Here is a 16,365-nt window from a genome sequence, read left to right as displayed (position 1 = left end):
GTATCTTTTTGTCCACAGCAGGCAATTTTATGCACAAAATGTGGCATTTGACAGCACAAAAACAGTTGTATACCTAAGTGATAACACCAAAGAAAGCAAGTGGTTTGGGTGTGGTTTGCTATATAAGTTCTCCTTTTGCATTTTCAGAATAGTTGGCTACTGGGCAACAGCCTGTTGCAATGGGAGAGGGAGAGCAGAGAACTGGAGATTAAACCTGGGAAGGGGAGGGCAGAAGTGTTGAGAGAACCAGGAGCCGCTGTACTACCTGTGGGCTAAATGCACCTGTAAATATTTGGAATGATGCCTGGAACTGAAGGAGTGATTGGTGGGCAGAACACTGATGCTGGCAGCTAAACCGACTCATTCTGTGGGTCAGGAAATTATGGTGTGGGTGTTCAGGAAACTGGCACTCCCTTAAATAATTTTTTAACTTCCTCTGGAAGTTCGTAAGACTAACTGTCAATGTAACAGACTGCAGCTAATACTTTTGAGAACTTAAAAGCAACGTGGGGAGAACAACTAACTGTTTAACAGTATAGTCTCCGCATCAGTAAAAAATAAGGTTGAATCTGTTACTAACATCTTGGTTTCAAAAGCTGTGGTTTGTTTGAACCAGATCAGAGGAGGAGCTGCTAGAATCTTTGTATGTAGAGTAGTCCAGATATGAGGGGCTATGGAAGGCCACATTGGACAGTGTGGATCTGTAAGCACAATGACCTATCCCTGAAGATTTAGAGTACATTTTTTTTTTTTTTTTTTTAGGAATAAGATAAGTCTGCAAAATGCCTCATATAGAATTATTTGCAGTTGTACTAGGTTCACTGGTTTCCCTTCTGAAAATAATTCTGGGCCTGATTGTTCAGTCTTTACAAGTCAAACTTCTGTTGATAACAAGCGGGGCTTTTGTCAAAGTAATGATTAGGTTCTGTTTCATTGCACACTCTTTCCGTTACTTTACGCTTAGGCCTGGTCTACACTTGAAAGTTATACCATATAACTATGTCTGTTAGGAGTGTGATTATTTCACTGATATTGGTATATCTCTACAAGCCCTAGTGTGGATGTCATTATACCAATAAAGGTGACTTTTATTCGTATAGTTATCACCTTCCTGTATGGGGAGAAGCTATACCCATAAAAAGCCCCTTTACACTGATATAATGGCATTGCTTTAATTATACTGGTTAAAGAAATACAACCTTTTAGTGTAGAAAAGACCATAAAACAGTTTGAAAAATATTGCCCTGAATGTAGAAACAAATTACGTGTCATGTTATGTTGTTCAAACTTGCCCTGTCTTTGGACTGTTATGTAGGGATTTAGGGAACAGAAACCCTCTTATTAAATCCTTCCTTTGGCTTCGGTTGTTTGGTGATTGTGAGGTACAAATATGTCTACTTTCTCCAGCAACATGATATGCAGAGTCCAAATGGTTGTAATACAACAACTGATAAAAGTAAAACCATCTACTTCTTGAAATATAGTCAATTTTAAAAAAGGTAAGTATTTTGCCATATTACACTTGTCCCTCAATCTCCTTGCTGAGTTTTGTGGTTCCACAATCAAATTTTCCTATTTTTTTTAAGATGGTCTCCCCTGATCTCATGTCAGAAATTTACTCAAAGAGGGAAAACTGATTATACAGGAGAATGGGTAAAGTGACTATAGCCATAGGCAAGATATATAAAAATGGTGCTTAAAGTCAGGCTAAAGCCTGATTTAGGTGTCTAGATAAGTGACCTAATTTTTAAAACTTGAGCATACACCACCTCCAATTTAAGACAGTGGGAGACGCTAGGTATGTGGGATTTTTGAAAATCAGGTCACTCATTTGGGGTCTTAATCAGGCACTATGGATGAAATCGGAGCCCCACTGAAATCAATGGCAAAACTCCCATTGACTTCACTGAAGCCAGCATTTCATCCTAGAGGCCTGAATATGGAATGAGGGGTATAACTTCCGGCACACGTCTTGGCCAAAGCACAGTCACACACACAAAACCTACAAAATATATATTTTTTTTTCTCTTTTTTTTAAAAAACTCATTTATACTAGTCCTATGTGTACTTGTTTCCCTTTAAAGGATTGGTAAATGTTTGAAAATTAGCTTTTCCATTCAGCCCCGGATCATAGGACGGTACAATATAGGAAGCCACAACTAAAAATTTCTGTAGCATAGGGTTGAGGATTTCTAAAGGATACCAGTTTGCTTCATGTTGGGGTCTCCTGATCAGACACTACCATGTGTCACAAAATGCAGAACATAACGTATGCTGATTTTGGAATGATGAGTAAGTTGGACTTAGTCTTGCTGCTTGCGTGGCCTCTTTATGACAACTCCTTGCTTCAAACAGTGTCAACATACATGCCTATGAGATACCAGAGGAATGTTGACATTTGGTCATTGTCGGATCTGTACACTTTGAACAGCCCTTTCTGCAAACCAAGCAGTGCATTCTGCATAAGGACTTCCGATATCTCCAGGTTAAAGTCTTCTGAAATTAGAAATGAACTAAATTGGGTTGATTAAAAATTTAATTCATAGAAGATTTAATATTAAATTACATACTCCATTAAACATTTGATATCATTTGCATATGAGCAACTATATCAGGGGCGGGCAAACCTTTTGGCCTGAGGGCTGCATTGGGTTTTGGAAATTGTATGGAGGGCCGGTTATGGGAGGCTGTGCCAGACTGTGCCCCGCCCCCGCCCCCCGCTTCTCGCCCCCTGACAGCCCCTCTCCTGGGACTCCTGCTCCATCCAAGCCGCCCCCCTTCCCTGACAGGCCCCCAGGACCTCTACTCCACTCCCCCACACTCCCTGTTCCCTGATTGCCCCCAGAACCCCACCCCCCACGACCCTATCCAACCCCCCCTCATTCCTGACTGCCCCCCCCTGGGCTCCCTGCCCCCATTCAAACCCCCACCCCGTTCCCCGCCTTCTGACTGCCCCAACCCCTATCCACACCACCGCCCCCTGACCACCACCCCGAACAACCCTTCCCTCTATCCAACCACCCCCCCCGCTCCCTGCCTCCTTACTGCGCTGCCTGGACCACTGGTGGTGCTACAGCCGTGCTGCCCACAGCACCGGGTCAGGCCGCAGCTCTGCAACTGCACTGCCGGGCCGCCCAGACCATTGTGCCAGCAGTGTGGCATGCTGAGGCTGCGGGGGAGGGGGCACAGCAGGGGAAGGGCCGGGGCCTAGCTTCCCGGGCTAGAAGCTCAGGGGCCAGGCAGGAGGGTCCCAGGGGCCGAATGTGGCTCACAGGCCATAGTTTGCCCACCTCTGAACAATATGGTCAACTGTATCAAGCTGGCTGGCCAAGTTATGAAAATATCTTGGAAAGAGACATTCGACCAGATTCTGCTTTCAGTTACAATGGTATAAATCCAGAGCAACTCAGCTGAAATCACTTAATTTGGGATTTACTGTGGTGTAACTGACATCAGAATCTGGATCTTGGACTCTATTTCTTACCATAGTTAAACCCTAGCTAGCTCTGGCAGGCTATTTGGAGCTTCCCACATGGTTGGCTGGGTTATATATATATTCCTACATGTACCTATGAGAATTGTTCCATAGCTGTCACTTACATTACACGGGGGGCGGGGTGGAAGTGGAATAAAAGACCTACTTCCTTTCATGTTAGTGGGAATGCCTAGAGACACATGAGTTCAAGGATAATGTATTTGCAGCTCTGAATTCAACTGCCTGGTGCTCAGCTCACGTCTGTTAGGAGACAGAGAGTGAACAAATCCAGAGATCTGCAGAACACAAAGTGAATGCTCCTTCTGCACCCTTAAAAGGTGACCAGGAAATCTGGCATTTTCAAACGACCAGCAGCCAGTTCACCCTGCTTGGATGGATCTACCCAGCTAGATTTTATTTTTACATATAATTATGAAAAATATTATGTTGCTTCTGCAAACAAGAACTTTAAACAAATGAGAGAATCTCCTTAACAGACAAAATGATACAGTCCATAGGCTAATTGAGGAGTAACTTTTTCGGAAAATAGCACAAGGAAATTGGGGGGGAAAAAAGGTTTTACAAATATTTATTACAGAACTTCTGCACAACTTCCCCCTCCCCCGCATGTTTTAACAAGTTGGTTCTCTCATCTGGTAGTGCAGAGCTGGGCAAATAATGGAAAGACAATCCATTAGCTAATTTATTAGAGCAATATCGCTTTATTCATCCATTAGATTATTCAACTACTATTGTTGGCCTCTCTCTATTTTTGAGGTTTGTATGTTACTATTTGGGTCAGCTGCGGTCCTTATTTTTTTTAATTTGTTATTTTATATCCTGGTTACAAGTTGTTCTTTACTGTCCATCAAATTTTGATGACAATTCAATAAATTTGAAAGTCCTACTTATGATTTTTTGATCCAGTCTCATTTTGGAGGGGCCTGATTTATGATTTTTGAATGTTTGGGTTTGGCAATATTGCAGAAAATTGAAAAAAATAGGGGAGATATCAGAGTGGGGAAGTGGACATTTTGGCCTTATATCTATCTCAGACTTTATAGGGGAGAGGAAGTGGTTCAAAGTTAAATGTCCATTTCCAACTTTGTCTGATAACCAAGGACTCTGTCATCTAGCAGGCACATGTATAACAAAAGCCAAAGGTTGGAAGATGAAGGTAGACAAATTCAAATGGGAAATAAAGTGCAAATATTTAACAGTGAAACTAATTAGTCATGGGGACAGGTTATCAAGGGACATGGTGGATTTTCCATCATCTTAGTTATAATGGTCCCATCTGATCTTAAAAATCAATGAGTGTGAATTGATCACCTATGCAACAACAAGCTTTGAAAATATCTTATTTCAGTTTGCCAATATTGTGGATTGTCATTCACTACAAATTACAGTTTGCTTTCACATGAGAGACTCAGAAATACAGCAGAACAGGATGTTGAAACCATTTACTTTTTAAAAACTTATGCCCTCTGGTGGCTGCCACATTTTACTCAGCTGACTAACATAAAAAATGTTGTACCTCTGACTGATGGTACCTAACTTAACCCAGAAATGTAACTGGCAAAGCAAAGTGAGGCCTCACGTGCAACTCAATGGCATTTCTCTGTTTGTCTGTCTCACTGCGATGTGAAAACTTTCAAACACCACAGCCAATAAATTCCAAAATTTTAGGGGCTGTTTTAGGCATTAATGGACTGATTTTGGTGAAGACTAGAAAATCAGAGAAGAGGGACGCATGGCATATGGTTAGAGGAGCCAGCAGCTTCAGCCACCCCGGTACTTGTCTATAGATCAAAGAACTTGTTGATGGCAGCTATGAGCATCTTCCAGCATAAAAACACTCCATCTCATCTCTGCCCATCTTCCAAATATGATTTTTAAATGTTGACACGCTGAATGACACCCCATCTGCTCCAGTCAGAAACAAAAAGTAAAAATAGGTGAGGGTGAAGGGAGGAATGGAGGCTCACACAGAGTGGGCGGGGGGAGAAAGAAAATGTGGGAGCCTGGTGTGCGGGGAGGAGTAATGGGAGACACACAGAGCCCCTGGCATGAGGGTGGGTATGGGAGAGTTTCAGGGTACCTCTGAAATAAAGTGGGATGGGAAAGTGATACATAAGGAGTTTGTGGGAGAGAATGGACAGCTGCAAGTATGAGATTGTGATCTAATTTAATGACAATATAATTGATTTTTTGTTCTAGACTGCAGAATCTCACTGTAAGGTACTGCATGTATCCATAAGTGAATTAGCAAATGTCAAGCACTCGGAAGTGATTTAATAAAAATGCAATGTCATCTACACTGTACGCAGTGGGGACCAATGAAAACTAGCCTTCACAGCAGGGTAGTGCTTAACTGCCCAATATATTTCCCTGTTTATTAATGGTAATAAGTGCTTTCTAGCCTCTTAATTTCTAGACTGCTGCACTGGACAAAACTGATGCTCTTTCACTGAGGGCTCAGTCTTCTACCAGAACTAAGTCAGGGTCATGCCTTAAATGCGGCTATTCCGAAGTAGTACACTGTGTGATCCTGCAGGAAACCTGCATTCCAATAGTATTTCCTGTAGGAAAGGTTTTCACAGCAGCTGTGGAATAATTTGCAGCACGCTACGGAAACGACGACATTTCGAGTGGGTGGCACATTTGCGTGCCCTTCTGTCAAGTCTTGATGGCAGCAACATTTGCCAGATTCAATCTATCCAGGAGTCCTTTTATAAAATAAATAAAACTACGGCTCAAGTGCCCACCCAGAGCTGTACTACTTCTGTCTCTGGGACATAAATAAATAAAACCTCCCTGGTCAGACTGAAAGGTTTCCCCCTCACACGCAATCATTCAAAAGTCTTTCCAGAACATGGCACGTTGTATGTTTTTATCTGGGGCGGGGAGGTGGGGAGGAATCAGTAAAAAGAAACATGGAAACTCAGTATTAGGTTTGCATATAAGAAGCTGAGCAACCCTAATTAATACAAATCCTCAGTCCTAAATAATGAATATCCAGTTTATGGAGATCCAGAACTCTGTCTCACCACATACCCACCCACCTAAAACCACACTCACAGGTTGAGTTAGTCTCAGTGTTGTCAAAGGCATCTGAGGGTGACTGTCCCCCACTGATCTGCTCAAGGCCTGACAGAACTGCTCCTCCTGCTCTGACGTACAGCTCTCTGGTCCAGTTTTGTGATTTCAGCTCTGCTTCCACCAGCCAGGAGGAAGTCAGCTCAGCAGCCAGTGCTGCTCCAGTCACTCCTTGCCCTGAAATCATCTCTACTTGCCACCACTGGTCCAAATGAATCCCCTCAGTCCTCACTGTCAGCTGTGCTTCTATAGCCACTGGTATGGTCCGGTCCAGTCCAGTCCAGTCCAGTCCAGTCCAGGAAATTCTTCCATAGAGAGTTCAGGTGAGGAACCCAAAATAAAACAGGTTGCTTGGATAGAGTTCATGAGATACCATTCTTCATCTCCAGGATACAACCTTTTACCATCCTTTTGCCTAGCCTAAGCTTCATTACCCAACTAACATCCATTACTCATAAAAGTCAGGTTGATCCCTCACCTAGAGTATATCCTACACAATTCCTGTGTCCTTTTATGAGTACCATAAAAATAATAATCTATTGTCACATTTATTCATCAAATCATAAGCAAATTCCAACCAAAACAGCAACATATTGCAGGTGGAATTATGGGTAAAAAACACTGTAATTCAAGTGAAGCTGGCCTGAGAGCTCCATCCCACTAGTTATTCTAGCCCAGAGGCTTACTCTCAAATGTCTGTCTAGGGCATTCCTCCAACCATTAGTGGTCAGCTGGTAAGGATCTAATGTAACATGATTGATACCATTACTTTTGAGGAACATCTGAAACTGACTGTGAAGAGTTCCATTGTTACAACCTGTTCAAGACACACCCCTCACCCACACCAATCCTTGAAAATAATAGTTTTTACACCTCCACAATCTCCATTGAATTAGTTGAGGTCATACAGAATATGACAAGGCCTTTAGAATGGGAATCTACTGCTATAAAAAACATCTGTCCCATACGTGGCTCAGCACAGACCATATATATGCATTGCTATTCATAGTTAGCCACGCCCAGGGATGCAATGGAGCATGTGGGGCATGTGTTGGGTTTGCTGACAACCTTGATGTTGTTTTGCCAGTTCCTCTATTTGTGTATCAATCCCTTGCCACCTCACAAAACTCCTGGTCAGGACTGTCATTTTTACCATTCCCAAATGGTCTTCATGTAATTCTTGGAGTACTCATGACTGGAATGTCATAGGAATAACCAATTTGGGGCCACATATCAGGCAACCTTGATATACACATAGCTGTTCTTTCTGAGCAAAGAAAGCTGGAAACAGTGTTTGTGGAGGCAGGCTGTCTCTTCCTCTTCCTCAAGGCTCGGGGGAGGTGGGAAATGCCACCAGTGGGAGCACTGGAAGCAAGGAAAGACAGTCTCCCTACTCTCAGTTCCTGCACCTGGTGCCACAGTGCCCCCCACCCTCCAGGTCCTGGAAGGAGCAATTGCAGGGAAAGTCCTGATCAATCCTTGCAACCCTGGGCTGGAGCAAGCCCTGTACAAACAGAATCATCAGAAAACATATCTGCAAAGTCTCTATGGAGCACATGCAAACTGTAGTTTTTCAAAGATTTATAAATTGGCCAAATTTTGGAGGAATTTTCATGGGGATAGCCACAGGCACATTCCTGCCACTAGGGAGAGCCTCTTGCCAAATTTTCATGTCCTTGCTCCAATGTCTGAGGACACTATAGCTTCTCAGTGAAGGGGTTGTAAGACTTTAATATGGGCAAAGTAACACTTTTTTTCTCCTATTTTTGGTGAAACATTCCCAAAAAATTGCCACAGGGAGACACCCCAGCATGGAACATTTCAGCTCCAATGGCCGACGTTTGACAAAGGAATAAGTAGCTGAACACAGGGTCTAATCATGGAAAGCATTAGGCAACCGTCATAATAGATGTAGCTATCAGCTCTCCCTAAAACAGGCAAGAAACTACAGTGTGGTGTTGCCCTGTGACTGCCACAGGTGAAAAGTGTTAGCTGATGCAGTCTGAGCTTCAGTCAGGCACACAGAAGCTCCTCTACTCAACTTGTTTTAAGCTAAGAAAACTGAATTAATTATTTTAAGGGAACCAGTTGAGTAAAGAAACCTACATGTCAGAATAGTTCTTACTGCATTAGCTAACCCTTTTCACCTGTGAGTTGGGTTAGCATTAACACCACTGGTTTCTTGTACAGTTGTAAGGAAAAATCCCTTTACATGACTCAGCTCTACTTATTTTGGGGTTCGTTTGTTTTCCTGAAGGGGAGGGGAAGGGACAATAGTTATCTGGCACATTTTAAGACAATAGTTATGCTGACACTACCTCTTAGGAAAAAAAATGAAAATGTTCATTGTACAAGTGCGTATGTAGTTTTACATAGAGTAGAGGTTAAAAAAAATTTAATGTAAAACACCAAAATTGAAGCATTTTTGACTTTAGTTTACAGGCTATTCAATAGATGCCTGCAGATACCTAAATATCCTTTGCAATAGGTGGAATAAACTTGATTTGTGCTCGCCGTTCCTCCTGTAATAAATAAGGGCATGATCCTGCCAACTTTTACTTATAGAAGCTGTCCAAATGTTAGTAAGCAGTGCCATTGTAGTAAATGGGCCTGCTCTTCTGAGTAAGTACTTTCATGAGTAAAAGTTTATAGGATCTGACCCTCGGCCTCCTATAAACACCTAAGAGATCTGTATAATAAGTGCCTTTTTGTAATATTATCCCGTATATTTTTAAAGGGTTACATGGGGTTTTGGCCCTGATTCAGCAAAGTAGTTTTAAGCATATGACTAATTCTATTAACATCAATGTAACTACATGCTTAAAGTTATGCATCTGCTCAGGTATCTTGCTGAATTGGAACTCTACCCATTTATCTTCTCTTGTATGTTCAAATGTATATAAAGAGCTAAAAGTTCCATGGTTGATTCCATAGCTACGGAGTCCTGGCATTCCCGGTAGCTGTCCACCAGATGGCTGGGTTGCACCACACACACGGCATGGAACAGAAGCAAGGGGTTTAATACTGCTTCCAACAGTCTTACCTTGTCAAATGCTTTATCTTTTACCAATTATCTTCATGGTGTGGCATATGGCCATCCCTTTTTTGTTGTCATTTGTTTTTAATCTTTGCATGAAATATTACAAAGAGGCACCAGCGAGTTTTCATTGAATCATATATTTAATACCCCCAAAAAAGAGAAGCTACAAGCTTTTTTCCTAGAGTACAAAGCAACATGCTAATATTTTTTTTTATATCTTTCTTATGTGATTAACAAGTATAATACAAAAGAAAAGAACATAAGAACCACCATACTGGGTCGACCAAAGGTCCATCTAGCCCAGTATCCTGTCTTCTGACAGTGGCCAATGCCAGGTGCCCCAGAGGGAATGAACAGAACATGTAATCATCGAAGTGATCCATCCCCTGAAACACATTCCCAGCTTCTGGCAAACAGAGCCTAGGGATACCAGCCCTGCCCATCCTGGCTAATAGCCATTGATGGACCTATTCTCCATGAATTTATCTAGTTCTTTTTTGAACCATTATGGTCTTGGCCTTCACAACATCCTCTGGCAAAGAGTTCCAAAGACTGTGCACTGTGTGAAGAAAACAAAAACAAAAACCTTCCTTTTGTTTGTTTTAAACCTGCTGCCTATTAATTTCATTTGGTGATTCCTAGTTCTTGTGTTATGAGGAGTAAATAACACTTCCTTATTTACTTTCTCCACACCAGTCATGATTTTATAGACCTCTGTCATCTCTTTTCCTAGCTGAAAAGTCCCAGTCTTATTAATCTCTCCTCACACGGCAACTGGTCCATACCCCTAATTATTTTTGTTGCCCTTTTCTGAACCTTTTCCAATTCCACTATATATTTTTTGAGATGGGACAGGAATGGCAGGAGGAGTTAATCTTGAATTATAAGCAAAATCTATCCTCAGTGGCCTTCTTGGTGGCAGCACAATGACTTGTTACAGCCTCTCTGACATCTTTGGGGGACATAAGCAGGTGCATGTCCTCCCTCTTTTGAGATCTGAGCATTCTCAGTTAAATTTCTGATCAAAGGAGATTGGAATTCTTATCCCCTTCAAAACAGGTGTAAGAAGCATCTCATTGTGAGAGATGCTGTCATAACTTAGGCTCTGTCTGCATTAAGGAAATGCATTCCATTGTAACAATATTAGTCTCAATGTATTTATGCCAGCAAACCCCTAAAGCAGACAAGCTGCACTGGTGAAGCTCACTTCAGAGTCACACTGGTATGAATTTTCTTAATGTTGACAAAGTCCAAATCACAGAAACAAGTTATTAGGCAAAAAACCTTTACAGGAAAGGAATTCTTTATTAAATGAATTGATCCACAGGAGGTCAAATCCAAAGCACGGCCCTTGTACACAGATATTTCTCTCTACGAAGGATGGCCTTGCTGCATGCAGGAGTCATTGATAATTAGTATGAAGTTCAATTCTATTATATGCAATCGGAGGAGGAAAGAATCATTCCACATCCAAACAGCTGCGGAGTAGACTAAGCCAGGTTGAGTGAGTCCATATTACTAGCACATCCAGAAAGGGAACTGCATAAAAAAAAAAAAAAATTAAGGACACAATCCTGTCGCTGGGATTATTCACAGCATGAGGAACATTTCAGTGTGAATGATGGCATCATCATCTGCCTCTATATTATTTATGACAAAAACTGACGGGGAAATCTTTACATCTGAGAAAATTAAAGAAGAGATCTCTCAGCTTTCTGGTTAATTAGACATGTCAAAATATAAACAGTAGAGAGGGTCTCTCTAAATTTTCTGTAATCAAAATTGCTCAATCTACAGCCAAACAGGTTTTTGTTTTTTTTAAATGTTTTGTTGGACAGAAAGACACTTGATAGCTTTGACTAGAAATCTGGATGGAATTTGAACTCTTTCAGAAGTGTGTGTTGGTTTATAACTAGTTGCTAAGAAATTCTCTTAGTATGTACTAACTTCCCTACTAACGATGAATAGTATTTAGACTTAAATTTTATAAATCCAGACAAATTAAAGTTTGCCAGGGATTTGATATTCTTCCACACCACTTGTATGGAATCTCACCATACTCTTAACAAGTAACAATAGTGGAAGGCCTGGATTTTTCTGACCCACGTTCTCTCTCCATGGCATAGAATTCACTGAGGAAAACAGCACTTGTTCATTTTGCGCTTCCCAGGTCACAACTGACACAGCAGTCTCAAACCCAAGACTACCCAAACTACGTCCCCAATGTTCAGAACAGAAAAAAAACAGCTTCCTGCTCTTCATCAATAGTAACCTGTGAAAACTGCTAATGAAACCATCAAAAGGATAAAACTACAAAAGGATGCAACTGTGCCATAACCACTATAATGCTATTTTGTTAAAATGAGATGGAGTATTTAAAGTGAAGTTGCTGAGATTGACATTCTTGTTCAACGATCTGGTCATATAACATTGGATGCATCATAAATTTGTTATAAAATTTGGCCACTAGCCCTTTCAGGAATTAAAGATAATTTGCCAGTATGGTTTTGTGTGGTGTATGGTTGTTGAACTTACTTTTCATTAGCCTCCCATGCAGCTCAGGATTTAAGTTCTTAGCTTTCGATGAAACACATACAATTACCCATAGCCTTCAGATTTTTCACTAGGAGTTGTTCTCTCATCAAATCTCTCAAGCTAAGCAGGGGCAGAGTGACTCTGTACTTGGATAGACCTCCAAGGAAAATCCAGGTAATACAGGAATCATTGTAACGATTCAGTAGATTTTGCTCTTTTGAGTCAGTCTTGAACCAAGATTGACTCATGTTACTGATGCATTATATTATTGAAAGTGGTATCTTCCAGTGGAGACTTCATACAAGTCCTGGCCAAACTATTTCACGGCACTTTCACAAGGTGAGGGCAATTTAGCATTGTGTCCATGCCCAGTTTGTGTGTGCATAATAAAATCCTTCCAACTTCGTTTCCTTCTCTCACTCCAGTTGAGTAAGTTCTCTTCAGCTACCCAACATGGATGTGTAGTAGTGTTATGCTCTATTTAACAGTTGCCAGCATTTCACCAGATAGTTGGCTATACGATTCCTGTATCTAGTGTGACAGAGTCAGACCTGACAGCTACAGGAGTTAAAGCCCTTTTTTCTATGCACTGATAAGAGGTTACCTCAGGTTAATTAGAGTCACACCTGAGCCCAATTAAGGACTTGCTGGTGACCTTTAAAAACCTCTTCCGGTGGGAGAGAGAGGAGAGCAGGGACAAGAAACAAGCTGTGGAAGGATGGCAGGGAGAAAAGGTTCCACCTAGGGGGAGAGCCGTTCGCCTCCCTACTGGGGAAATACTGAGTTTACTACGGTTTGAGGAGGGGTTGACGACCAGGAGCCAGCATAAGAAGGATCAGTGCTCTGGTGGGAGCAAGGAAATGAATTTGTGTTGGAAGTTATGCTTAAGGAAGCAATTCAGGCCAACTCTGAGGCCTAGCTTGTGAAAACTGTATATAAACTACTATTAAGAATTATAAACCTCTAGAGAAGGACTGATTTACTCCAGCCACAGCCCCCACCCCCAGCCTGCTGCCAGAGTGAGAACTGCTGAGGCTGACGTGGTGAGAGAGATGCGTTGCCACAATTTTATATAAAGTTTGGAAGAGGCAATATGTAAATAAAGGGACACTGTTAAGGTCCAAATATTCCTTCCCCTGAACAAATTGCTTGATGGTCTGTGTTGTTCAGGAGGTGAGAGTAGATGATCATATTGATCTCTTCTGGCTTTAAAATGAAAGTCAATATATGCCTATGGTCACATGTGAAAATGATGAAATCCCTTAATTCAAATGTCAGAATTCTTAGTCTGTTATCGTGAGACACTGAGTGGTGGGCAATATGCCAGATACACACTGGAGTGAAGGGCAGTATCCACAAAGGAGTAACTCCATCTAGCGATGTTGCCTTGCAGCAACTGTGTGTCTACATAAAGGCTAGGGGAGAAATCTCTAGCGGAGAAAACATCAGGCGGTTGGCACTGCAAGTCAGCTCTATCCTCCGACATCTCCTGTAGATGTGTTGGCTTCCAAATGTCTCAGCCTCCAAGCTTTTGGGCTCAGTCAGTATCACCAAGAGGGGCTTTGGTCCTAAGACAAGCTTCTGCCTCCTTATTTATTTCTGCCTAGGCATACATGCAGCAGGTTCAGGTACAATGGTCGCCTTCTTTAAACTTGCTTGTTGGAATGTGAGGACAATGTACACGATATGCCAATGACCCTATGAAGTCCACCATCACAGACTGCGAGCTAGAGAAACCTGATTGATGTAGCCCCTCTATCTGAAACCAGACTAGATGACAGGTTCTCTACACGAGATGCAGTACAATTTTTTCAGGCATGGAAAAAGCAAACAAGACTGCTGCGAGCACAGGATAGGTTTGGCAGTTAAAAATTCATTAGCACCCAGGGCCAAATGTCTTGTTACAACATCAAAATGCATCATAGCATTAAGAATATCTACCACAGGTGGCTTTGCTAAAATCAGGATATATACCCCAATACTTTCATCTGTGAACAGAAGGACTTGCTCCGTCAGCAACTTGAGAGCATTACCCAAAAGCTACCACTGGAAGATTTCAACACTAGAGTCGGCTCAGCTCATTCTGTGGTGGCCAGTGCATAGTGGCCACATCTAGAGGGAAAAAATGAACCACAATGGGCAAAGACTACAGGAACTCTGCACTCACTGGGGGCTGTGCATTGCAAACTGTAAGGAACTTATGCAGCCAGTGCAAGGCCCGTCACTGAATTAATTTGGCTTACCCTGGTTCGTCATCATCCACAAGAAACCGCCCACGCAGGCTATATAAGAACTCAACAAGTGCCAGTCTGTGTCTGCCCAACCCAGCAGCAGCCTGACTCTCTACTCGCTAAGTGCTGTGTTGTGCTTTTTGAAATAAAGTCTGATTCTGCTTCAGTTGAAGCAGAGTCTGTTGTGAGTGCTATCTTGTCCAACAACATCAACATCTACTTCCAAGATGGTCGTTGCCAGTGCTGGTCATGGAGACACCTCAGATTTGAACACTGGCACCAACTGGATTTAACTGTCACCTGCAGAAAACACCTACAGGATGTTCTCCATACTTGCAGTTTTCACAGTGAAGTCTGGGCTGTGCTGCAAAATAAGGCTTTTACTATGGAAAATCCATTGTACCGAACACCACTGCCACCTATACAATATCAGCTCAAAAGACCAAACAAGGTGTCTTCAATTCATTGCAAATCTCAGGGAAGCTATGTCATTGATTCCATTTTCCCTGAATGCTGATGTAGCATGGAACACAGTCAGAATGAATATCCATATAACTGCAACTTTGGCTTTTGGTAAAAAGACTGTAGAACATAAAGACTGGTTAGCAGCATACTCTGAGAAATACTTCCAGTTATTGAAACAAAATGCACAGCATATCTTTACCACAAAACGAACCCCTCTCCTGAGATAAGTGCTATCCTCAGGCTGGCCAAGAGCGCATTGCAATGAACAACAAGGAAATGTGCACAATGACACTGGATCAAACTGAGAGAAGGTAAAAATGTCCTTTGAAAATGGAGAGCTAAGAGGTATGTATGATGGATTCAACCAAGCAATATATCCTTCAGCCAAGAAGGCTGTCCTGCTCAAATCTCTTAATGGAAACATATCGTTGACAGAAGCAAACAGATGCTATGCTGGATGGAACACTATCACAAACTCTATGCACGTGAAATCACTGTTTCGGAAGAAGCACTAAATGTGATCCCCAGACTCCAGATTATTGAAGAGCTAGATATAGAATCATCTATGAATGAGCTTGAAAAGGCAATCACTCCCCAGGAAAGGTGACAAGAAAAGATGGAATTCCAGGTGACATAGTGAAACAAGGAGGACAGATTGTGCTTAAACATCTGCCAATGTTCTGTTTGCCTGTTGGAGGGAAGGAGGTGTACCACAAGGCATGAAGAATGCCACCATCACAACATTGTACAAAAACCAAAGGAGATCAAAGTGATTGCAACAGCTACAGAGGAATCTCTCTCCTTAGAGTTGCTGGCAAGACATTAGCACAGGTCACTCAAAAGACTGCAAGTTCTTTTGCATCTATGACAGTAGATCAATTATCCATCACTGTTGCACTAAGGCAACTGCCAGAAACATTGACACCACCAACTGGGAAGACGCAGCTAGCAACAGCCCATACTGAAAGGCTGTACCAGGAAGTCAGAGAAACCAAAGAGAGTGAAAGTGAGGAGAGCAAAGAGGAAAGCGCAACAGGCCTCAAAACACTAGTCATGCTCCAGCTTCATTTTCTGGCCATGCCCCTTATGCATGCATTATCTGTGGCAAGGACTGTTGCTCGAGAATTGGACTTTTTAGCCACTCACGATGTTGCAGGAGTGCACACAGAAACTGAACTGTTTTGATATAGTTAAACCATTGTCTTTCAAGACAGACAGTTGCCATTCCATTCCGATCATAAGACAAGTCAAATCTGTGCCTCCCAACTATCTTGACTCGAGGCTATTGGAAACTCTTGAGCAAGACTGGAAGTATTTAGCAGATAATTTAGTATTATAGGGTCTTGCATCTCAAAAGCTATATTTAAAGAAAGCATCACATTATCAAAAACAAAATAAAGAGAGCTACAAGTAAAATGTCAGTTATTTTTCAACATGATGTGGTCATTCTACTTTCAACCTCAATTAGTCAACCAGCAAATGATTTGAATTTGCTATGGAAGCTGGTTATTAGAAATAAA

Source organism: Chelonia mydas, chromosome 2 (genome assembly GCF_015237465.2).
Source record: "Chelonia mydas isolate rCheMyd1 chromosome 2, rCheMyd1.pri.v2, whole genome shotgun sequence".
NCBI classification, from domain to species: domain Eukaryota; kingdom Metazoa; phylum Chordata; order Testudines; family Cheloniidae; genus Chelonia; species Chelonia mydas.
The sequence above is the reverse complement of the archived record's forward strand: the minus strand, read 5'-3'. Positions refer to the sequence as shown.